The sequence below is a fragment of the Anticarsia gemmatalis genome, chromosome 14 (genome assembly GCF_050436995.1).
Source record: "Anticarsia gemmatalis isolate Benzon Research Colony breed Stoneville strain chromosome 14, ilAntGemm2 primary, whole genome shotgun sequence".
Taxonomy (NCBI): Eukaryota; Metazoa; Arthropoda; class Insecta; order Lepidoptera; family Erebidae; genus Anticarsia; species Anticarsia gemmatalis.
The window spans coordinates 617897-645263 of record NC_134758.1 but is presented as its reverse complement, the minus strand read 5'-3'; the positions used below and the strand labels follow the sequence as shown (position 1 = coordinate 645263).

Genomic DNA, 27367 nt, shown 5'->3' with positions numbered 1-27367 from the left:
CGATGCTAAAATTCAAGACCTCCCAAGTAACTACACATAAAACCTATTTATTTTTAAGGTCAGTGAAGCAATAATCATCTTATGCTAAAATATATCATACGGACTTAAAATTTAAATTCTTTAAATTGCACATTTTGCAAAGAAGCAAAAAAATAAGTGTTTCGTAACAAAAATCTAATAAATAAATCATCATATTATTATATTATTCAAGTTTCACACCTAATAACTACTTATACACGTAGTAAATTATCTTTATATTTCAATACCTAAATATTGTACGTTTGTGGCGCAATTTTATAATAACTTTACACAAAATAAGATATTATATTACATCATCTGAATTGTGAAGACGTTTCTCTGCAAATTAAGGTTATGTAAAGCTTTACATCGTCTTTAAAACATTTGAATACACAAAGAGATCCTGAAGTAACTCTATAGTCTCTTGGTTATGGTAGTACACATTTACAAGGATTCTGTAGGTTTTCTTTGAACTTAAATTCTATTTTTAGGAAGGAAATTCTAAGCTTCATTGATACTTCAGAGCGATACACGAGTAAGTATTTTCCACGAGGATACTTACAATTTTACTTTAAAAAGCAGCAATTTGTGGTCCTGAAAATATTGAGTAGCACTGTTGTTGACTAGCCTTAATTGTTTTACATTACATTACATTTTATCCATGAAGTTGTATCTAAAAGAGTTAAGCGAAAATTAACATTCAGTCCTTTACAACTTATAAATATGAGAAACACTTCTACTAAAAGTTCTTCAGATTTTGGAAAACTAACGATCAAAAAGTACTTTGAAATATTCCCAAACTGAAGTTACTTCCAGGTTCAAGTGGGTCCATCAGACATATAATCACGAAATATTGTGGTAGGTCACGATTGGCGACGAGGTCGTTAGTTCATTTTAAAACTTTTGCATATTCATGAGATTAGCGTTTTTTGTTTGTCTGTTCCAAAGATTATTTTTATGGGCGTAGTTCTTACGCGTATTTCAATACTCATTATATAATGCGCGAATATGTTTTGAAAGATAGACGCGCTGTGATTGGTTAGAAAACAAAACGAAGTATTAGAATCAAAGATTTTTGAAAAATCTTTGATGTTGAAAATCAAAGATAAATAAATATATTAATGTAATCTGAAACAGAATTGTGAATTAACTTTTTAACTATAGAAAACTAAAGATATATTTTTGCAGACTTTTATTACTCACTGAACACTGATACATTTCAAAGAAAAAATAAAATGTTGAATGGGATAACCACTGGCGTCAATGGTCATTAAGGTTAATAAAAAAATATATTTTGTTCATTCAATAAAGCGTTAAGATTATCATGATCAGCAAAGTTATCTTTCAAATAGATTAATGTCAATTAAAGTAACAATTTTCCTTATTTACACAAAAGGTTCAAACAAATAACTTTTGTAGAAAAAATCTTGACATGAACAAGTAATGAAAAACAAATATTTCAATTTACGTCACATCGCAAATAAATCCTAGCATTCAGTTGTCAATCGTTCAGTCTATGTGCTAATTCATTACTTCATTCATGCCTTCACTCATTCATTCATCAAACGTACCTAGGTTATAACACTCTCGCGTTACCTACGAGTTAACGAAATGAGAATCATTCTATATGGTCATTCTTAAAACACAAACTGCAATTGTAGTGTATTTACAATCCTGATATATTAGCTTTGATTTCTAGAGCAGTCTTTCTGCGTGTGTTTACTGAAAAGAAAGTACCTACTCATCTCTACGAGGACGAAAAACTTTCTCTAGCTCTAGACAATTTTTTCTTGTTAAAATCTAAACCTAACCCTTAAGGTCCTTTGTAGATAATTTAATTTGAATTATCAATTGAATGTAGCAGTATTTGTTGCGAAAAGTTACTGCGAAATTCTCTAAAAAATTGGTAAAACGGTATAAAAGTATGTATCGGACCACAAAATTGACTTTACTCATATTGCCCTGCTGATAAAATGTTAACGCTTTAATCAAATTTAAAGATAATATTCACGATACTAAAAAAAGATGATGTCATTACTCTTAATAAATACTGTTACAGAAATAACTGAAACATACCGGTTCGTGTCCGGAACTAAGCTTATCTAATTAACGCTACGATAAAAAGTTTCTTTCAAGAAAGTTTGTATACCTTAGAGTATTTGAAAGATGTGATAAGGCTTGAACCTTAGGAATGAATACTGCCTTTACCACAACTGCTTTTTTAGAGCAATTTATTAAAAAAATTACTATTTTTAAGGGCCTGGATTCAAAAGCTTACGATAAGAATTAAGTTTTTCTTAAAAACTACCGGTTAAGCTTTTTGCGCATTCTCCGCAATACGAAGAGACTCAGCTCTGTACAACAGAAGCCGCTTTCATTAAAGCTGGCTTTCAAAAATGACTGTACTTTGGTTAAATATCTTACTCACAGCCACAATATTAAGATAGCTTAACTAAGAATCGTATTTAGAATAGGAGATAGGCATATCCCAAAAATAAACACGCTATTTTTTTAAGCTGCAACTTATACAATTTCAGTATAGCCACGAATCGCTCTTTGAATTTTAAGGTATCAAGCACTAAAAATCGGTAACTTCATCTGCAATAATTTAATTTAACAAATTACCAACTTACCAAATAACACGGACTCGTCATGTCCGTACTAATTTCTCTTTCAAAACCGCTGTAAGAGCTACCCCATAAATAATTGACTAACGAAAAGCCCGCACTCTTTGTCCTGCAGACGAAAGTACCTACAGGGTGATCTATGTCCCCTGTCCTCATATATCAAGGTCCTGCTGCGCGTGCGCAACGTGGCCACTCATTATTTTTAAAACATAGCCTTTATATGGTGATATTGTTGCAAAAAGTTTGTATATATTGGTGTAAAAAGCGTTCAGCATAATGGCAAGATTCCTGCGCTTTAGCCATTAATACATTTTCGATTAAAAACAAGTTTTTGTTGAGTATATTTCATTCATAGGATCAGGGGCAAGGATTAATGGTTTGAGATGTAATTTTTCCTTGTATACTCCAAAGAAATATAGTACAACATTTCAGACCCGTGTTTTTATTTAATAAAGTTAATGAAACGGGATGGTGGCTAGTAAGCGAGATAGCCTGACTAAGAAACAGCTTTCTCGCTTATAGAAAAGCTATTATCGGAAAAACTGTTTTGATATTCTACACACATTGTTACGTTATAGAAAATTACTATAAATACCAAAATTCTGGGTGCAATTTGAGTATCAAAACCAACTGCTGCTTTTAACTTGACTTTATAACCATTACTAAAAATTATACGCTGATTGAAAAGACGGCCCTTACAAATTACAATTACAATCAATTCATACAGAGAAAATCATACCAAATTATTTTAACTGTAACAAAACTAAGGCCATCTAGGCACTTAGTTTAGTTCATATATTCAAACTTCTTTCATAAAAGTAATGATTTAATGCTCGTGTGTTAGATTTCGTCATATTTATTGTATGGGAGTGACCATATAACACCGGAGTTGAACCCACGACCTTTGGTCGCCAACCGGCACCTCCATGACAAAACTGTTACTTCACTATGTTAAGTAAAACATCGTGTTGTGAACATATTGTAAGTTTAATACAAATACGAGTATCATGCTCGGTAAATGTAGTATTTGAAAACGTTTCAAAATATTGTAATATCAAGAATACTTGGCAGGACTTGTACAGCATCGTGGAAAGGGTAGGCTAGTAAATAAAGGCTTTTGTTATCAACATTGAGAAAACAGAACGAAACATGTTTTTGAAATGTTTAATTTCATCATCATCATCATCATCTCAGCCGGGAATCGTCCACTGCTGGACAAAGGCCTCCCCCATCGAGCGCCAATAGGACCGGTCCTGGGCCGCCCTCATCCATCGGACTCAATGTTTAATTTACCTAAAACTAAATTGGTCACGGAGCCAAAATTTCAACATACATACAAAATTATGCCTTCCTCCCGAAAAGAGACCGGCAGAGACCAAAACACGCCAATAATAATTTCGTTTTAATCGTATATACAAAACTCAAAAGTAAGTCTATTCTATCATATCAACTAATTACTTGTGTCAAAATTGTATCGAAACCTAATGTATTTTTGAAGCTTATTTTCTGAAAATTGTAACGTCAAGCACACACATTCTCAATTTAGGAACAGACCTAAGCTCTCGCCGTAACACTTACTACGATCTAGAACGCGAATTATAGCAACCTTTTCAAAACTATTGAACTATTACATATTTCTAAAGCAGCATAAATGTTAAAACCATAAAGAAAATATAAAACATGCAATTTGCCATCACTTGTATTAAAGATATTGCAATGAAAAGCGTAGCTATAAAATAAGATTAATTTAGTATTGATTAAATGATTGCTGTAAATCTAAATCTTGCTTATAATGTTCGGACATGTATAAATGTGGATAAAGAAAAGTAGTTTTTTTTTTAAATGATTTACTAAATTAGAACTTTAGTTTCCTTCTACTAAGACTTGTTTGAGCAGAGATATAAGATGAGGCGTGTTGTCTTTTGTTATATATTTTTTTTTTAATAACCCATATGTGTCCCACTGCAGGGCAAGGGTCTCCTCCCAAACGAGGGGGAGGGGTTAGGCCTTGAGTCCACCACGCTGGCCAAGTGCGGGTTGGGGACTTTGCATGCCCTGTTATATAATAAATATTTTTGTATCTACTCTATATATAATGGTCAAACAGCCAAATTAGTGGTAGAATATAAACAACCAAGCTTAGATTTCATGACTTACAGTTGCTCTAAAAGTATCTGTAATTTTAGTATAGAACATATACTTTACTAGCTAACCCGCGCAACTTCGCTTGCGTCACATAAGAGAGAATGGGTCAACATTTTACCCGTTTTTGTAACATTTTTTACTGGTACTCTGCTCCTATTAGTCGTAGCGTGATGATATATAGTCTATAACCTTCCTCGATAAATGGGCTATCTAACACTGAAAGAATTTTTCAAATCGGACCAGTAGTTTCTGAGATTAGCGCGTTCAAACAAACAAACTCTTCAGTAAACAACTAATAAAAGTAAAAACTGTAATAAAGCCGTCCCACTACTGAGTACCAAGGCTTCACTCCACTACGCTCTTAGAACTACTTACTCTTACTGTAAGGTTATGAATGCATAACCTTACAGTAAGAATAGGGTAAACAACATGACAAACTTTTGCATGTTTGTCTTTGAAAGACATTTTTAAACCCGGAGTTCTGGTTTAGCAGGCCGTTTTAGAGCAATACTTTTTATACTAAACCTATCAAATTAAAAATATGGTAAGTTATTGGAGGAGTTAAGGCTAAGCTAGTAATGATGTATTCAAGTATACGGAGTGACCTATAACACGGCGGTTATTGTGAGTCGAGTTTACTACTGTTACACAAGTGGATACTCTTGCGATACTGTGTCTAATGTATAGATGTTTGTACACTGGATGTGATTCTAAGATTTATGAATGGGTAAGTTCATTTCTTAATAAACTATGGCTAATTTAGTTCTGAGTAAACTATTCCGTATTGATGTGTTTTAAAATATATGAGTATAGACAAACGTAAATAGTTAAAGTATGTTTACTTTCTAATTTGCTTACTTTTTTAATTTGATGAAGTCATATTTTTGTAAATTGTTTTCAGGCACTTTCATCGAAAATAATCAGAGCTAAAGATAAGGGTTTAAAGACATGTTATCAAACATAGCCTTCCTTCTTTCAATCTTGTGATTCTCTAAACATAAATCGCGAAAGTTTAAATTCCCTATTCAGCTAATTATATTAGTAAAAGACCCTGGTCCCTTTCGGATATTTCAACTATTATTATGAACAAAATACCCGTATAAACTCATACAGAAGCAAAATTTAAGAAACAAAATTATATAAATACCAAAAATTTTTATTATTAAATACCGAATTCTTGAGTAGTTTTCAGTATTCTAATACAAATGTCACATCCAGCATCTATACGCGTAGGTGCGGAGATGTGCCTGTGCTCATGTCTTCGGGTCAAGGCTCGGCCGCTCACATGCGACTGTATTAACTATTAACTATTAAACGCAACTGCGCTATAACTCTTACGTTTCAAACGCTCGCTTATGAAAATCTATAATATTTCTATTTTAAATATACGACCGGTTTTGTGACAGGGAAATTTGTGGATTTGGTTCTCGGAATTGTACGAGGTGCAAGCAAACCGTGACTACTAGCCGTGGTTGTACTATGAACCTTGGACTGAACGTGATGATTTTCCTCTATCGCTACCGTTTATTAATTGTTATTTGTGCAGAACCCGTAGCAACCCTTTACCCTTAAACCAAGATAAAACTTCTATAGTATCTTTGCGTATTAATTCACATTTCTAATTATACAGCCTTGAGACGTTCAAAAATAATTACCCACAACGTACTGATATCCGCAACATGTTACACTAGCAATATCTGATCAATGGGAACTCTGAACAGTTTTAACAAATTTAACACTGGACTTTGAACTAACAAAGATTTTTATATATGTCTAACAACTCTGCATGTCAAACTACTGAAATAACCATACCTGTCACCTGTTTTACCTGGTGTACTATCCACGCTATGTCATAGACTTAAAATTTCACTAATCGAAATGAATTTGAGGCGCTCATAGACAGTTGTGTTGTCCGGTCGGTAAACGATCTGTGGGTTAAGCAACCGTTGGCTCGGTCATTCCATAGATGGGTGACCGCATAGTGGTATTTGAACTAAGCGTCTCCATGCTTCAGAAGGCACATAAAAAGTCGGTCCCGGTTGTTGTCAAAGATGACAATCGTTAAGCCATGTCAAAGGCTTTTCGGGCGGCTTGAACCACTTTGACACTAGGTTGACCACTAACCATACGTTAGATAGAACTCCACAAATTTTCCCGCGATACACTGGTATGTATACACAATTAGTTCCTGTATATTCCGTTAACAGTATTAACACGTATCAGACGTACCCGTGACGTACATTGACGTTCGCGTGACAAACAAGATCGCCTCTAACACGTCGTAATCAATCATCTACAAACCATACCGACGGTACTCTAACTTTGGATGTTTTCAGATAGTTAAGAGATGAACTTTGTTTGTTTGTTCCTGTGCTTTTTATTCAGGAAACATTATTATAAATAAACCGATGCCGAACACTGACATAGGATCAAAAAAAACGTATTTTAGTAAGTTGAAATAAAAGATTGAGTGGAATGGACATCATGGGAGAACTTTGCCTAGTATTGGGATAACGCAAAGAATTTGTAGAAGTTATAGTAATTTGAAAAGAAACCTAACAAGGACTTTATTAATACATCCATAAGTGAAACAAAGCGTGGCATAAATATTTGAATGTCAGTATTTTTAGCGTCGTTGGAAAATCAAACGAGCGAAGTCAGTAGCGTAAGCCAGTCATGAACAAATATTACTTATTGGATGATCCTTTTACAATCGTGCATACACATATTTACCGCCAATTTTCCACTAAAAGCCTCCCGAAAATGTGCACCGTTATTTTTATGCTTACATTTCCATCTCTTTCTTTTCTTAGCTTTGTATATCGGATTTCTCGCTCTATCATAGAACATTGGCCTCGTCGCGTGAACCGACAAGCGAGCAAATTGATAATTATATGCAATCAGTTAACTCGATACGTTTATGATGTGATTAGTTCGGATTTAAGAGGAAAGGAGTTAAATTAAAATGTTACAGCTACCATGAGTTTGTTTGTATTTATTTTGCAAGTTTAAGTACTTGCAAAATATGTTTTCAATGCCAATGATGAAAGAAAGCTAATTCTAAGAAAGCCTGTGGTTGCACTATTCCAAAATAAGTAGTACACTTATTTTAGAATAGTGCTTTTTTACGATACTTTAGTTACAAATGTTTGAAAATGTATACCTAACACAATAAACTTTGATACTCTGTTTTTCGCTTCATTTATATAAAGAACTACACAACACTACGTTACGATACCATTCTACGATGAAGGCATAATATGGCACATCTTTTTCTTCGTCCCCACTTACATACGTATACATAAACCGAACGGCGCTAAATACTTTGCATGTCCTTTCGAAAAATGTCGCCGACAGCATCTGCGTATAAGGAAACTAATAATTACAGACATAATACATAGCCCATCAACCGGATCACACACCCAATCAGTCGAATCACCCACACAAGCACACGGTTGCGCAAGCGCATCTCAGAAACACTGGAAATGGCACGCGACGTAATTAATACCGCTCGGGTCATGACCCCGAGGCGCGGGTCACGCGCACTCACACTACAAGATGCTTTTTCGGCCGATATGTTTGTTATTGTGCAATTTTTGTAATTGCACACGTTATAATCATTTGAATTTTGCAGATGTTAGAATCAGTTTTGATGGTGGGTTCGTTCTCTCTACGTCAATATGAATAATACGTAATTTTCAGTATGCAATTACAATAAACAACTTTTAGGCAAAACACATTTTTAAAAGACATGCAACGTCCCTAAGCTGCACTTGGTCAGAGATATGAATTCAATGCCAAACTCCTCCCTCTTTCTGGAGAAGTCCTTTGCTCAGCAGTCTACTTTTAAGTATGCCTGCTTTAGAACCAAGCAAGGCTACCGGGTTTGAAATCAATAAGAAATTCAGAAGTTCAAGATCGATCAAGATGTTCTGGATTCTACTAAGGAATTCTAAGTAGCTCGGATAAAATTTTGCAGAATACGACGAAAGGCTCGCTCAATTTGACGTTCAACCAAAACAATCAGCAAAACACGGTCCTGTTTAATGACACACCTGTCTGCGTAAAACACGGAGTTAGATCACATTAAAAATCAATAGGAGGAACTAGTCATCACGCCCACTTTTCTATGTATCTATAACATATACAATAAAAATAGTTATTTTGATAACAAGATCACTGCTCTCAGACCACCGCGACAGTTGTAACACGAGCACTATTAATATTCTAAGCTATAACATTAAAATTAAATCAAAACTGTATCCGTATCAAAAAACAAGAAATTTATAAAAATACTAGACTACTCACAATCATAGACACCTACTTATAAAGTAGATAATCATCTAATGATGCAATTAAAAATAATCATTTCGTTTTATTCGCAACAAAATATTAAGACATTTCTATAATCATTAAACAAGTAATTTATAGAAAAATTAAGTATAAATGGCGATCATTTTATCATAATTCATTAATTAAATAATCGTTAAATATAGCTAATTTAGAAGCTTAACTGTAACATAACTGTGTAAGTTTGATGTCATAAAGCGTTATCGATAGAAAATTATAATGTTTAATAGTAATGTGCCTATTTATAATCTATTATAATATTTTGAGTAATTTTGAATATAATATTCATAATATATGGTATACATATTTATAACTAAACCTCAAAGCGATGAAAGCATATTTTAAAACAGAATTTAGAAAAAAATAGGCATTGTTGGTTTTACATGTTATCATAATATGTTACACTGCTTTAACTCTGTTTTGAAAAGTTATCCATACCTAAATGAGTATCAAATCGTTTTCTGTCGACAAATACTCAAATATTGCATATTAATACCGCTTAATTACACATAATGCTCATTTTGTAAGAAACGTATCTTTACTAAAGCATCAATGTAAAATATTTAACACAATTTTCATTATCAATTCGGATCATCAAGAGAAAATTATGAACCTTCCATATTGTCCATCCAACTCTCAAACTAGTCTAGTAATTAACGATTATCAAAGTGGTCCACTAATTTGGAATGTTAATTAAAACTAAAATATAATGCTAATGCTACAGATAAACAGATATACAAACAGACTAATATTTTATGTAAATATAACGCATTTTATATAATTATGTGAATAGGAGTAGATTCTTAGCGTGCCCGGATCGTATTACTACTGGTTTTTTAGAACTTTTGAACTTTGCGGGTTTTTAAGACGAGTGACAAATGTGGAAACTGCTTATGAAGACAGTTGCAATTTAAAAAATGTCGTGTAGATTGTTGAGAATTATTTTTTAGTTTAAGAATTTGTTCGTTCACGTGAAAGTTCATTTTTAAATCTGTTGTTATGTATTTCGAAAATACTTTGTTGGTAAACAATCTCTCTTCCTTTCTTTGCCTAAATGGTGGCGGTTGTTTTACTTCGCTGTCTATTCGACATACATCTTCAGGTGCCTCACACGAACTTACATTTTATTAAAAGAAATTTTCAATGGTAGTAAGAAAAATTGTCTGAAGTTCACTTTTTACTCTTTTATTTACTATAACATATGTTCTTTGAAGACGGTTAGTAGGTACATAATCAGTTTCTTTTATCACGGTTAATTTTCTACTGGACAGTAGGCTACAAAATATTATAACATGTCATATGAAAGGTCTAACATATAAATTTGAAGCTGCTACCTCCGTTTGACCCAAGATAAGAGTGAGGTTACTTTCGGTAGAGCACGTATATATTTTATTATATCATATATCACATGCTACTACAAGTATGCGGGAGATATAATTATAGCTTTGTTTACAAATTGCCCAACATTTGAGGAATTTCTATGCAAAGTAGGCTTTGTTTTTGTTACTTTTTGAAGATTTATGAGAATATCAGGTTTTGTTTGAATAACGCGATGTCAAGAATACACACAGTAGTAACTAATACGGCTGAATGAAATACTCGACGCAGAGAATGTATCAAGGAATGTGATCGATATCCAATATCGCTATCTACTATAATCTGTATTGAGTAATGTTATTAATAGTATGTATAGCTGTAAGCTACATAGATGTTTAATTTTTTTTATAAAGAACAATATAGTACCGACAGGACGGTTGAAGAAAGCTCTTAAATACAGTATTTTGTCTAAGATATTTTAGCTTAGTAAGATTTCAATTATAAAGAATATGCACAGATGAATTTAAGTCGTGTCGTCTGAACTGTATTAAACTGTGGAGATTGGAGATATTTTTATCGTTTCCTCTTTCGATGTTAAAACACCATCCAAAAATACATTTAGTTTATCGAATCATTACACTTCAGACACAAATATATCAATCAATACACGCTACCTATCATGTAGGTAGAGTGTATTGATCGAGTGTATGTATCATCGTACATTGTGTCACAGAACAACGAAGCTCGCGGCACGACCGACATGCCCTAAACAACTATGTAGTTCAACGTGAACCGCTATTATGTCAACTACTGTACTATTCATCTTGTAATATGGAAATTTAATGCAACTTATATAATCCGATTGCACGAGCTTCTAAAATAAAATATAAGCTTTGAGAGTTCTAATGTAAAAAAAGTTTTGTTGTCGGTCCTGAACAACTTCTATTGCTATTAATTAATAATAATTGTAAAGAACGGAACATGAAAATGATGTACTTGGTCAATTTTCCATTGAGTATGTCTTTCTATGTTTATATGAGCTGCTTTTATTCTTCTTTGAGTAGCTTCAAGTATACGAATATTTTTTAAACAAAACATTTTCAACGCTCATCGAACTCATCTCAAAATTCCAATACTCTATTATCAAGTTATTTATCACTAACTGTAAACTGTCAAATGACGTAACGATTGATAAATAACTATACAAAAAACGCCAATGCCGCACTTTCAAATATATAAAATAACGAGCATTTCGATAATAGGAGGATCGCGGGCCGAAATATTAGACCTTGTTCACAATGCGTTGCGGTAGCGTTACGTGGACGTAGCGTTTTCACTCGATCTACATACAAATATCTATAATCTTCTCAGGCTGCCTGACATGGATGCAACAGCTTATGACCGCAAATGCAACCTTCAACTGGAGCAATGTAAATGTTTTTACCAGAAATACGGTATGTAGCAGATAACAACATAATATATTATGAAGTTATATAGCAAGAACCGTCCTGCACATGAACTATCAACTGAAATACACTAACAGTAACAAACCTAATCGCGCTTATAGAAAATGGGAAAGTAATTAAACCCTACCCACTGACTTCTCGTCATCCTGAGGAAAAACTTTAAGGTAAACTTATTAATGTGCTTACGTTTGCGTCGTTGTATGATACGTAAACGCAGTGCCTGTGTGACCATGAATATATTATTTGCGCAGCGACTACGGCCTTATCGTGTGGAGTTACCCTTACTGATGTGATTCTGAGACGGGTCACAGGTCACGATACCTTAATGACTTATTCATGATAGCGCTGCACCTGGAGTCTATAAAGTCACCTGTTTCGATATATGATGGCTTGCCATTGTTTTTGTGATGAACTCGCGATGTAAAATTGCGATACGTTTAACATAATTACATTATTTTATGTTTAAATTAACATATTGTTTCATCATTACTTTGTTTTCTCAAATACTAGAGAGGGTATTTTTTAATCAATTTTTATTCTAGTTCCAGTCGCCCGATCAATATATTACTACTCCTAGTCCTACATTTTAAAATCATAACCTAGCATTTTAGAGCTGGGACCCCACAATGCAAGCATACCTAGGACCACTGTATCCGCAGTTTTATACTCAAATGTACAATCTACTAGTAGTATGATGTCCTGATCTCATTGTAACTTGTTGTACTTTGTACTTTAATAAACGCGTTTTCATTTTCATTTCATTTTTCATAAAGAGACTCAGTGTGTAACAAATTAGACAATCACACTAACTAAAAGGCGTTCAAAAACTTTACCTTGCCCCGTCTGTAAATGATGCTAATGTTAAAAGCCTCATCAAATAGCGGCAGAGGGATTCGATATAAGAAATATTATTTAAAATTATTCCTTTGTTAATTTCTAATGCAAATATTCTTCCGCGACATACCCCAGTTTCGAATCCAAGACCCCCACATGATATTCTATAAATGATAATCGTCGATCGTTACAGTAAACGGTTTGTTAAAGCGTGATTCGTTTTGGCAATTAAATCAGTCCAATGCTAGGGAGTGCCTATTTATTATATATGTCCATATAAGTACCGTCACGCTCTCAATCTCAATATGTAATCGCCGTCACGGTTTTCCGAGCTATTTTGAGAATTAGTATAAAAATTGGGAGTGTTGTGTAAAACGGAACAGGAAATAAATAATCTGCATGAATATCTGTTTCATTTAAACTTCGCTGGACTGTCGAGTAATACATCCTATATGTGATATGTCTTATGTTATTATATTCTTGAAATTCAATAATATTATTGAACCCGTACTTGTAAATCAGTATCGAGACAGTTTATTCTAAGGAAAACCCTTTTTGTACAGAACGACGTGGGTGTAAAATGACGACATAGTATATAACATAATATAGAATAGTTATTTTTAATGGAAAAAAAAATCAAAATCCTGAGTGCTGCTCTCTCAAAATAAGTTATACCTACAGGAAAAAAACGTAACTGAAATATATTATAACACATACTAAATATTTGCCAGACATTATTTTTTCAATACACCAATATAGTTAGTTAAATTTAACTTACGTTTAACCGTTGTTAGCTAGTTACTCAACAACGCAAAATTATAATTCCTCACCTAGATTACGAGTATACTTAATCAAATAAACTTCTAAAACCTTAATCACGAACTAATCAATAAAATGAAAAAGCCCGTCCAGGAGTAAACAATCCTTGATTGATCTTTACATAACTATCTCTGTAACGATGATGAAAAACTATACATATAAATATTTAACAAACTATCTTATACGGAATCACTTAATAATACCAATCAAGTTAATTAAGCGTTGTAAATAAATTGTGAATAGTTATATTTATTACAACACCTGTCATTTTTGGATCACTCTCTTTGAAATTCTGGATGTTGATTAAAGGCGCCGGAGCCAGACGTTTCTGCCTACTAATATAAATTAGAATATTTGTAGGCAGAAGAGTGTTAATGTACACGCATTTCGTTACCATAATTTTTAATCCTGCTCATTATACAAGCTATAATATTCTATAACTATCGATCTCGAGGTTTTGTTTTCTTCCCGTGTTAGACAAGGTGCTATTCATTACCAACCCGTGCTAACCCTATTCCAGATCACAAACCTTCCCCTGATATCTACCGCTGCCTGAAACTTTTTGCGGTCAATCTTATGCAATCTTAAAGCTCAAAAAAATAGTGTTAATAAATTGTAAATATCTTAATTAGCCAACAAGAATTTTACAACGTGTAGGAAAACAACATTCACGGTTGCAAGCATTTTCTCTGACAAGAGACAACTCATATTAGCAGCTAAAGCTCAGCATCACCTCTACTTACATTTTTACTTTTCGTACAACAGACGTGAATATAAGGAATCACATGATCAAAATCTAAAATGTTCTCTATAACTGGATCGGTAACATGACCTCAATATAAAATCTTGCAGAGTCATCGAATTCACAGATACATGTCAGATTCCATATAAATTGTACATCAACAAAATGTAGAGTAATAAAATTAGTGATACGCTAACAAGTGAACCATTTCACAATGTTGGGGGAAATTGGTCTGCACGACAGTGTTAATATTACAGAGGTGACTATTTAGTGGGTTATGATACGTCTAATAATTAGCCATTAATGACAGAAATATCTATGACTGAAGACTAAATGCTGCGCAAAAGCAAAATACAACTTGAAAATCAAGACAGCTTCTTTATACCAATATAAAGAAGTTGTTACATAAGTTTTCACCTTCATATTAGGTCGGGGAAAAAGTCTTTTCGCATTATAGTACGAGTATGTATGAACGTGTAATAAAATCTCTTTGGCTTCAAGAATCACAAATGAGTACACGGTTTATTAGGTTTCTTTCTGTGAGCTCGGGAGGTACCCAAATATCGAGGTTTTTTCTGTAGAGAAAAGATTTTATTACAAGTTCATACATACTATAATGCGAAAAGATTTTTTCCCCGACCTAATATAATTATATTAATCGTTTCAAAAGGTCCTGTGCGTAACTCGTGTTCTTTCCTGGCATTTAATACGTCATCCTGTTAAATTCCAGCTCTTAAGTCTCGAACTGACTGTATTTTATCAATTAGGAAAGCTTTAACATTGCAGTGGAAGAAATACTTTCTAGTGCAATAAAAAATCAGTAACATTTATTTTTCAAATTTATAGAACATGTTTTACGTACTTCTTTAAATTACTCCATATAAAACAAATTACAAATCGGAACCTTGTCCTAAATACTACATCCCGATGTGTTCCCTAAACTGTCAAAGGTAACAGACAGACAAACAAGACAGGGGTCAGGCGCCACCTATTATTTAATTAGAGCCATAACAACTTTCTACGTGAGAATATTTTATGTACACCACTACCATTGTTCTACAGTATCAGGTTACGAAACTATTCCGATCTCTATAAGGAAAATGTTTGATTATAATATATTTATAGATATTTGTATAAAAAATGTGTTATACAAAAACTTTTATTAATTTGACATCGATTTTTCCGTAGATAATGTAGATATTTTAATGGTTAATGGAAAATCTGGTAAATGTCAAAGTTATTGATCACTTTAATTAATTGATCCTTAGGGCCAATATTTCCATTCGATAATTTATTTAGGGACCAATGTTCACACAGATTCTCGGACATAAAAATTAAAATTATTCTTCATATTATTATTAGTTATATCTTCCAAATATTTTATTCAATAACTATAGTGGCGAAGTGATTATGATGCTGAACTGTTCACACTAAGGTTAGGTTGTACAGGTGGTTACGTGGTTTAGTACCCTCACGAAGACACAATACAAATATTTCTATGTCTCGCAGAAAATCAGACAGATTAAAAACCACAAGTCTAATCTAATTACCCTCATCGATCTTTTCTCCGAATTTATTTAAGACAGCTTAATCATTCTTAATTTTAGAAACCACATTTCAATCAAGCTTTTATTTAAATTCCATTTAAAATAAATTGTTTCAATTCCAAACTAGAATCAATATAGAAACATATTATTTTCTATAATTTAGGCCATTTCTGCCGCTGCACGAAATAAACTTTATCGTAGAAAAAATTATACCAATTTATGACAAAAAATTATCCTAGGTCTTGCTTTCACCATTTTCTGCGTTAAATCATTAATAAGTCTTTTTTCGCAAATAGGTAATTTTAACATTAGTAATTTACTCCTAACAAGATAACGGGCAATATGCACAACATTAATTGTATTGGAAAGTCCATTATTAGCAGTTAAGACCCTTCGTTTAGTAACGCCTACTCGAACTCACTAAAAACTCACTCGTTTTCAATCTAAAACAAATAGTAATCGCTATTAATAGGAGAGCAGTATTTAAGCGTGGTGAACAAGACAATCGGGTGGTTTTTATCGCTCGCTCTGTGCGTCCCGCGGCGAGGCTCACGATGACACATGTTACGAGCTACATAGTTGAGTACCATGGAGTAGATGCGAGAAATTGTGGAAATATTTGAGATGGTGACGTCATCTGTTACTATATCTATAGCATTTAGATTTTAATATTTGATTGTGATATGTCAGAAGTATCGTTGAACATTTAAGTTCTTACTTACATTGATACCACACTTTTCAAAATTACATGTTGGTTAGACACCAGTACATGGCTATACAGGATATATCATCAAAATAACGTAAAGTCAAAGTTAAACTTTTTTAAGTCTTTATGTGTCTAAAGCGGTAATAGAGGCGTGGCAATAAGTTATACTTTATCACTCCACACTCAGATTACTACATTTCAGGCTATCTCCTTCAATAATGAGAAAAAATAACTGTATAACCAGCAATGAGAAATTACATGTAATCTGTATAAAAGTTAAACTCTTTTAATCCTGTAACATATTGTGCTTTTGAACGAAATCATTTTATGGCACTAATTCCTTTTGTATAAAACTTCTATCTTTTGATGGAAAATAAACGAATTTTTATTTATTTATTTTATTTCACAAATATGTAAGAGATAAGCCCATCACCTGTAGGTCTCAATAAAGTCATCAATTAACAATATAACCGTATGAAGATGTCCACCGCGGACGTGCACTCAACATAAATCGTAAGTAAACGCTTACGCTAACTCGGGAACATGAGTAGGGCGGGGCTTAGAGCTTGAGATTAGTTAACATAGCAAAATATTACTGACTTCATCTGTGGTCCGAATGGTATGCGACTGTAGATTATATGGTCTCTGATACGATTCCCGAGCAATGTATTTTTTAAATTTATTGTATAGTTAGTTGTGAACCGTGTGTGTGTTTAATATAAGCTATCAAGCGCCTGGCAGCCTTAATTGCGCTATTAATTGAAAAGCTGGCACGACTTTTAACATGCCAAAGTATAAACACACTCAATCCCCGCGACAAAGATAACTATTCTATTCTATCGTATGGTTAGTGGTCAACCTAGTGTCAAAGTTGTTCAAGCCTTTGACATGGCTTAACGACTATTATCTTAATTGACAACAACCGGGACCGACTTTTTACGTGCCCTCCGAAGCACGGAGACGCTCAGTTTTAATACCACTATGCGGTCACCCATCTATGGAATGACCGCGCCAACGGTTGCTTCACCCACAGATCGTTTACCGACCGGTGAGCGCAACTGACGCAAATTTTTCCCCGTTTTTGGAACATTTTTTACTGGTACTCTGCTCCTACTGGTCGTAGCGTGATGATATATAGCCTATAACCTTCCTCGATAAATGGGCTATCTAACACTGAAAGAATTTTTCAAATCGGATCAGTAGTTTTTGAGATTAGCGCGTTCAAACACACAAACAAACAAACAAACAAACGAACTCTTCAGCTTTATAATATTAGTATAGATACCAATAACTTTTGTTTATTAATTATATTTAACATGAGATGTTTTCCTCCACGACTTCTACGAGAGGTCATAAACACTATCATGATATGCCAACCAGCGCTAACAACTCATGAAAACGCGATATTAACCTCATACAAAAGATAGCATATAGCCCGTTACCTCTCGTGCTACCATACTAACACGCCGTGCACAAACTATGGAAACACGATAATTTCGATCACAAAGCTACCGACACTTGCACGGTTAACGAACGAAACTGCCTAATTGTTAATTGTGTTAAGATGTACACTCACTGATAGTCAAATATCATTAATTTGATAAAAAGCACGACGATATACAATTAAATGAAAAAGGGTAGGTATAACAAACGCGCCTGGTTTATTCCAAAGCGGAATTATAAATGTAAAACAATTGTTTTAGGCTCATTGATTCTCTTTTATTATAGTGCAATCCGATTAATTATCAAGTACGTTACTAAGTTTTTACAAAAGTAAATAACAAAACCCCCGGTTTCTAAGTACATTTAGCGGTAGTTTATCTATTTAATAGCGTTTTTTATATGAGTTTGAACGTTATTTAATATATAAACTACCGCTAAATGTACCTCAGAAACCGGCGGCAAGACAGGGCCCAATACCAAGTTCAAACTAACAATCTAATATCGCGCAGGAACTGTTACTGCGTACTGCTACTACCGTTGAAAATGTTTTAAACTTAAACGTTACATTCAACACAACATGAAAGGTTCGCAAGCATTTTCTAAAAGCTAATGTACACACATCTTAAAGCACAATACACAAAATCGCGTGTTCAGTCTTCACGCATCTAAACTTCATGCCATAGAAAGTGTTATAGTAAAATCGATTAATTCGCTGGGAATTTCGCACATCGCCTCAGTGGTACAGCACAGCACAGTTGACTGTTGGGTCGAGAGTAGTGGAGACAATTCATTCGACGTGCAATTGTACAGGAAAACTGAGCAGTTATCGACCGAAACGTTAAGTGGTGAAGTTACTAGGACGCGTTATTGCTCACGTTTTGAAATAATTCTAATTCAAAATATCCTTTATTTCGTACAAAGTATTTGAAAAAGACATAATATATTGTACTTTTGTCCGTTTCGGAATAGCTGGTTGCTCATAAGAAGAAATTGCTCCTTTAAAAAATAAAGATAAAAGCTTGAAGGCTTACTTTTGATTGAAGAGTTTTTGACTTTCGAGGCTTTGCGCATATTATAACGGATATCTTTATGCGTAAAACTAAATCGAAATTCTATTACGGAATCTAATATGTAATGTAACATTGTTAGCGTAAAAGTTTCATTTGGATTCAAATAACTCTTTAAAATATAAAGCGAAAGTTGACTTAAAACTACTATTTAACTAACCATTTAAAACTAAGAGTTTTCTGGTTTCAATATGCATTTCAAAACCCAAAACAGAACAAAACGGAAGCTCCTTAAAACAGTAACTCAACTCCTACTCAAACAATAAAATTCCTATCTTAAATAAAATCACTATTCTTGAGAAATAGTTCAAACAAAATACATACAATTTTGTAACACTCGCGATGCGATAGACCGATACAAGTCTCATACGGCTTTCTTCTAACATCCGAACAGAACATTAGTCACTACGATACGTTTATCACACCATCGTTTAATGTGTTTTTTATTCATGAACCCCATAGATTAAGCTATCAAGCGATTCGGTACTAAATCATTAATCTATAAGACGGTGTTCTAAGTCAAAATGTTTTTATTAAGATGTGTTTACACCGGTGATACGAACGCTAATGTGATTCAGATATCTTCTCTTTCCATGTGCAACCCAAAGCTGAAGTGCAGTTAAGGTTGTACGTGATGGTTTCATGAAAGTTAAGCTCCCGTAACAAATTGCGTTTTTTTATTATATTACAACATTTACAACTTGATGTTTATATTACTATATTGAAAATTAAAAATATATTATTATACACCAACAGCAATTATACTACAGTTATCCAAAGAGAGAAGTTTAAATTTAGTTAAACGTGTTAAACTATTTTGAATCTGTATCAAACTTTATCTAACCTAACCTAAACAGACGATACGTATTCGTCAGTAAGTGTGTACGCAGCTTTACTATACCGGAGTTAAAGAATGTAATACCAAAAAGTATATTTATTTAAAAGATATATGTAGTAGAGACTACGAAATATAAGTCTTGGTACGAACTAAATCACTTGTAACAATATTTTAAGATCAGAAAGTCGCTAAGGACAGCGTAGCAACTGTACTACGCTACAGTACAGGGTACAGAGTAGCGGGTAAAACGATGGGGAACTTACTCTGAGGAACTGCGTATTAAAACACGTCTTATTTATATAGACTATCGAATGTTAAGCATCCCGGAAGCTATCAAATATAATTTTATTTGACGTAGGTGTCGTTAAGTTAGAGCAAGTCTAATTCCAATTTAGTAAATTCATTCATATTCAGTTTTATTTTCAAGATCTGGGCTATTGTTAACAGTTTAATATAATTTTTAAAGCCCGTGTTCCGTTTAGGAAATCTTATTTTTTAACCCGTTACTATCGCACTACGGGGGCAAGGGTCTCCTCCCAAACGGAGGCGAGGTTACGCATCGTGTATGCCACGCTGGCCATGCGCGTATAGGGGACTTTGCATGCCCTCAAGAAACCAATTCAGGCTCATCGTCGTTTTCTGGTCCAGAATGTAAATCTTCCTACACTTTCAGACGTCGTGAACGCACTAAGTTAGCACGGCACACATCCAACACAATTATACTGAAACTAATCGCGATTTAACACCAGCGGGTGAACGTTCGGATCAATTGATTGTTTATATTTAAACAATAAACAGTTACTATGTGTAAAGACAAACTGAAATCTTTGCATTTGTTTTTATGAGCAACGGGATTTAGGAGAAAACCTTTACTTATGAGTTTTGAAACGCTCATAGCCAGTTGCGCTCACCGGTCGCTAAAAGACCAGTGGGTTATAAAACCCTTGGCGCGGTCATGCTATAGATGGGCGACCGTCTAGTGGTATTTGATTTGAGCGTCGCCGTGCTCCGGGGGGTTCCTAGTGTTCATAGAGCGGCGTTAAAAAGACATGTATCAAAGACAAATTTATTCGACCGACTGCAAAAACGTCCCTCAACTTTAATACCATACCTTCTTTGTTGTGTATCGAGTAACAGAAATAATTACTGGTAAAATTAAATTTTCTGTCTGTATTCGTTAACGATGGCAACGAGTATGTGATATATGCGATTGTCATTCAGTTAAAATTGCTTAAACTATAGTGGTGTTTGAGATGCAAATGTACCGGGCAACGCATCGCCGTAGTCACCGATAGCTAGCTATGGTACAGTTCTGGTTACCCCGGAGAGGGGGCCGACAGCACCGCCTCAAAACATTCATTAAACATCGTGTGCGGCAATATGATTTATACCTACATTAATATTACCATAGATTGCAGTCTTTCAAAAGCCATTTACAAAACTTGAACAAAATAATTCGCTATGCTAATCCGAATAATTATTCTCCAGATAATTACTAGTTATTTGTGATAATAACACACGATAGATCACAGCGTTAAGGAGTCGGACACTAAATTAAAATTAGCTGACAGTGCCGCGAGCGACCCACTAATAATCTAAAATTTATGAATAAAACCTTATTTTAATAAATAATCATTATAACTTTAGTCGGTGGGTCATAGTTCACTCGTACGTGTGTATAAAAAACGTAATGTTTTTACGTGTGTGTCGTAAGCTGATCTTGTTTTGAATGAGATATGAGAGTCATTTGTCACTTGGCTCGCGCAACCGACTCCGTACTAATTGGTTGATGACGATGTGTTTAAGTCGAGGTTAATTTATGTGCCATCGAAAGTAAAGAGAAACTAAAAGATTGGCAGGTTAACATATATTTCTGTGATGGGTTTATATCCAATGAAATATGAGTGGTGTTTTTTTGTTTCTGCTAAAGGCGATAGTGTCAGTTTAAAGGTCATTTTGTATAAGACTGATGTAGTAAGTAATTAATTTGTGGCATGAAAGCATATAATGTATCCGGTATGATTCGAAGGAGATTGTCGTGGAGGCAGTTCATTTATCTTACATACTTTATATACGAGCCTTCTATGTATATGAGTAAGAAGAAATAAATTATTGAACATCATTTAATATAATCACCGGTTAGCACATATTTCATTTACTTCGTCTGCCTTTAACTTTCGACACTGATAAGGTTCAAAAGGTTCCTTTTATATAATCCATCCAACATAACCTGTTATTAAATATCCTTCTTTAACTATTATAATGATAAAGGAATACTGATCAACCTAATGATGAAAGACTTTGCCATAGCTTAACGCCTGTTATTATAACCGGGACCGACATTTTACGTGCTCTCAGCACAACTCAAATACTACTAAGCGGCTACCCATCTATGATACGCTTTAAGTTATCTCACCTGGTCACTTATCAACGCGTAAGCAATAATTACCAATATTCTAATGAAAGCCCCGAATTTATTTCTTGGGCTCACCGTTTTCAGAGGTTTAGGAGGCGGGAGCAACTACAGAGAGAGACGCATTCCCTGTAGTTGCAAGCGCCAAAGAGATTTCTGCTCGAGCATCGCCTTATATAACCAAATTGACGCATGCGCCCAGCACATCCAGGCGATTGGGGGAAGTGCGAAAATACATGTTTAAAATGAACTCTAAAGTTTACGAAATAAGGTGCAGTATTAGCGATGTCAGGTTGGTAGTGTGATGTTAGCACAAGGGATTTGTTTTGTTTATGTGTGTGTGAAATGTTTACATCGATATAGTGATTTCCACGAGCGAATTTCATTAAACAATTTGCTAGCAAAGTGCATTTGGGTTTTTCCATTTCAATTGCTTGGGTTCTTTATATTCAACTGAAGTTGGCAACGTGCTTCTTCAAGTATAATGTATATGTATAGCAAAAGGCCCCCTATCAAAGACAATGTTAATGAGGAGTGTGGGTGAAATTCATACACTTCGACCTATCATACCTTATGGTGTAACAGTCGTGACGTTATAAATCCAATATTATAAGTAATTTTGTGAGGACAGACACATGTGCGTTTGTAATTCTTTCACGCAAAAAGTACTGAACTTATTTTTCTGCAACTCGGTTCACATATAGTTTATAACCTGAACTTATACTTATAATGCCTTTTGTCCTATATTTTTTCCATACAGAAGGAGTCGCTAGTCAAAGCTAGTGTTAAGTGTAAAGTTAAGAGCGTCTGCTACTGTTAGCTTCTAGTTAATTGTGTTGCAAGTACGCGTACGCGCCTACGCGTAACTAAATGTATAAATACACCAACATTTAACACTTCTATAATTATTGAGATTTTTGCGCGCGATTGCGATTACTTTTCAACATTTTAATAGACAAGTTTTGTAAAAGAATTTACTGTTCTTCTTACTTATATATTGTTAATGATCGATAAAATGTACTATATTTTTCTGTTTCGTTCTGTAAAGTCAAATAACTTTTAATTTAGAAGAAGTTTTTTAATTTTTTTACTAATAACACAGAAAAACCCTGTTAAAATTAAATACTAATTGAAAAAATGGGCTCAAAGAGTAATATTATAAACTGTTTTTCCATAATCGTAACTTCTTCAAATGACAATGCATGGGAAAGTAATTATAAGCTTATAAATCTTGAAAGAAAATTATTTATAGTAAATCATCGGACCTTTACTATTATAGGGCCGAGAGACGGTGTGTGTGGCGCAACGACCAATCGATACATGGCTACGATTGCACCGGCTGTCATAGGTACATTTTTTAGTTGGCTATTATTTATGTGACTGGCAAAAATACATATAGTTCAGTGCCTCGATTCTCTACTACTATCGACTACCGACAACCGAACTGTCATCGAGAAATTTTGTATGAAAATCTGATCAGCGCCTCTGACGGGTGTCGGAGGAAACATTTTGGCAGTACATTCTAAATGTCAAACATTCGATAGCAAGCCGGTTGTCGGTAGTCGATAGTGGTAGAGAATCGAGGTACAGTTTATTTTGCTAAGTAAAGTTTGAATAACCGCTAATTACTACAGTTTTATGCAAAAAGAGAACTGTACTTAAACGAGTATATTTTCCAAAAATACTCTTCTTAAGAATCGTTCAACAACATTCGACAAAGCATCTCTAACTAGTCATTCCCCACTACAGTCTTCACAGTACCTCATAGAAAACAGAAGCACAATCATTAAACAGATTCGTTCCACTACCGATATTTCACCGATCTCACACAAAAGCTTGAAATATTTCACACACAACTGTCAAACGACTGTGATACCGTTCAAAATGAGTGCTAAGGTCATAACCTACCATTACTTTTTACCATTAGTACAGATATTTTCTAAACTAAGAGTAACAAAAACAAAATAAGGTGGGCACTCACTTGTATGTGCTTGCGAATGTTCGGCCTAGTATTAAGAACAATGCTTGTAGGAGCTTATTGAAGCATATTAGTGTAATAATAGTAACCAACCAAAGAACGAGTTTAATTTTCAGCTTGATGAAGAGGCTGATTAAATTAACCGAATGAGGGATGTTGTCAAATGTGTGATGAATCTGTAAAATATTTTCTTTTTTGGGACTCTATTTATGTATTCAATTGTACATAGCTAACTACATGCGGTATATGGGAAATTGATAAACGCAACCAACTAGCGTAAAAAGTATTATCTGCATTTGTCAAACACTTGATACAAACATTCGGTTCGTTATAGCAGGTACAGGTGTGTAAGCACCATTAACTTACCAGTATCGTTGCCGTAAATCATTATTTTTAGTCACCGTACTGGGAGAAATTCTCTCAAACAATAGGAGGTCAAATCTCGTACCAAAAACGGTCAAAATGTCAACCGCGAACTAGAAAACGGGCTCTTTTATAAGTGGTGAATTATAGCGAACGTGATTCAATGATTTATCGATCATTTACCAGATTGATTTTATGGGTGGTAATAAGTTGTTGCGATGCCGGTGTCATCAATTTAACAGTTCGTAAATGTACAGAGTGACACTGACCTTATGAATCGGTGTTGGGAGTCATTGCCGAAACTGCCGAATTGTCGAGTTTGGTGTGAACTCGAAGTAGAATCATTGGTCATTAATGTTATAGATTACGTTACCTTGATCCAATTTATTTAATGGTGGGTGTTTGATTGAAGTCTTACGTCTCGTCTTTAATGGCAGTCCTTGGGTAATATTACTTACATCGAAAATATATAAAAAATATGTGTGCTAAAGAAATTGGATTGTAATTGCAGGCATCTACATTAATTATCATATATTTACCACATCAAAGTATAAATTCGTTTCAGAACTAATATATTACATACTGAAGTGTCAGAAGACATATAGAGAAGAATGCGTAACTAGATTACTAAATAGATACGTATTATCCCGAGTTAACCCAAAACAATTACCACACAATAATTCAATACAGTGACAAATCTCCAATCATTGTTCTTAATCACCCTATAATAAAAAATGGTTGTCATACTTGAGCTGCATCCATAACAGTGCAGCCATTACCTCGGTGACCCTTCACCTGTGGTTGACAGTGCCGAGGGCGTCCACCGCGGCCCTCTAGCGGCCCGCTAGCTGTACCCGCGGTACTCCACCCCTGAGAACGGCGTGTCCTTTGGCTCGCACTTGACGGATAGCTCACATTACATGCCGGTGCCATCGGAGTAATGAGTGGACAGAGTAACTTGAGACAGAGGCTACGAAAACAAATATTTTATAAAATCCAATGAAACCAATTTTTTTTTATTCAATAATGAGAATTAACCACGGCAACGGCTAATGGTAAAAAAATAACCTAAGATCGGGGCCATCAAAAAATTTCTTCCGGAAATTAGTAATTACAATAAAATATAACAAGAGACTACACAGAGAGAAAAAACTGGCATTTGTTTTCAAAATAATAAATAAAGTTCAGTTGTTTTTCTACAACAATCAACCACTACCAGCAAATATTTTATTATAAACTACTAGTTTTACAACAAAAATGAACAAAAGAAATCTCAAGTAAATATTAATCAAAGCCCCATGAAGAACTAAGCGTAAACATGTAAAACAAACCTCAAAACACGTTACCAATTGTAGTGATTTTAACATTCTCCACGGATCAAATGTACCAAAATGTTCAAGTAACGGTTATTTATTTGTGATTCTATACCAACTTGAAAACCACCATGAAAGGGATCGTATCCTGTTTGAAACTATTATCTAATTTCACGGTTTTTAGATTGTATTAATATTGTTTCCTCAATCTATTACTGTTATTAGTTTAGTTTTTAATAGTGATGTAAATGTAGCTCAGAGATTCTATAGTTTTACGTCCAATTTTTAGGAAGATTTCAAGTTTTTAAGTTAAATGGTACAATTTGTTTTCTGCTGTCACTTCATTTCGGTCATACAGAAATCAAATTCTGAACTATCGCTAACTCCTGATCCACTTTATCTGTTCTTCAGAATACTTATCTGTAGCTAACAAAATAGTATTTTAATTAGTAGCACCTCTAGTGTATTAAAGAACAAAAAACAAGTTTTTCAGCATCATCAAAACACTCTGTAAATTAAAAAAAACATACTGTACTTCCGTACAAGTATTCTCTGTTTTATACTCTACTCTGCATTTATCGGTCACAGTGCTTATCGGAAAAACGTCTTGCGGCCTGTTATCTTTTATAGTTTGGCCAAATTGTCGAGCGTTATTTATTAAAATGACGCTTGCGACCCGCCGAGAGTTATGTGCGGGCGACAGGGCACCGCGGTGAGGACTGCCTTCTTGTCACTAACATTGTATGACGGAGTGATTGATAAAAGAATGAAGGTTATTAAAATGTATTTAATGTTAAGTTAGCAAAGTAATTTTCTGATATGTTTGATGCTACTGCTTATTGCTCTTAAATTCTTTGATTTTACTGAAAGGACCATTAAGAAAATCACTCATATGGTAGCTGGTAGTATAAGAGTAGTGCCTGCGTCAACGTTGAATATTGTTAGATAGATCTATATACTACGAACTCCATTGACATAAATTATTATCTGTTCTCACAACCTAGGTTTCGGACATTAGCTGCTTGTCAATTGACTTCTTCTCAAAATGTAAGTCACCAAGAAACCAAAAATCGCATTTGTCGAACATTTATAAAAATATCAGTAGAGAAATGTAGTGTTATCAGTTCAAATAACAAGCCGCAGAGACAGGTCGCCAACAAATCAAGCCGTCGTGCTCAACATCATGGAGACGATCCTTCAACAATTACTTAAAGCTCGTGACCAAAATATACTCATAAATTGTTATCGAAACGAGGGCGAAGCATGCCGATGACAATTATCTGCTATTACACGTCCATCGTAGCAGAATAAAGCAAATTTATCTTTACTATAAACAGACTAATCTTCAAACCTCTTTAGAACTTAACCTCAGTGAATACGC

General features: G+C 34.2%; 1 protein-coding gene across 1 annotated transcript in view; it reads right to left on the bottom strand.

Moving 5' to 3' along the window:
• LOC142978348 (uncharacterized) overlaps window positions 1-27367 on the bottom strand; it is a 486788-nt gene that overhangs the window by 432307 nt on the left and 27114 nt on the right. The gene's annotated exons all lie outside the window — the stretch shown is intronic.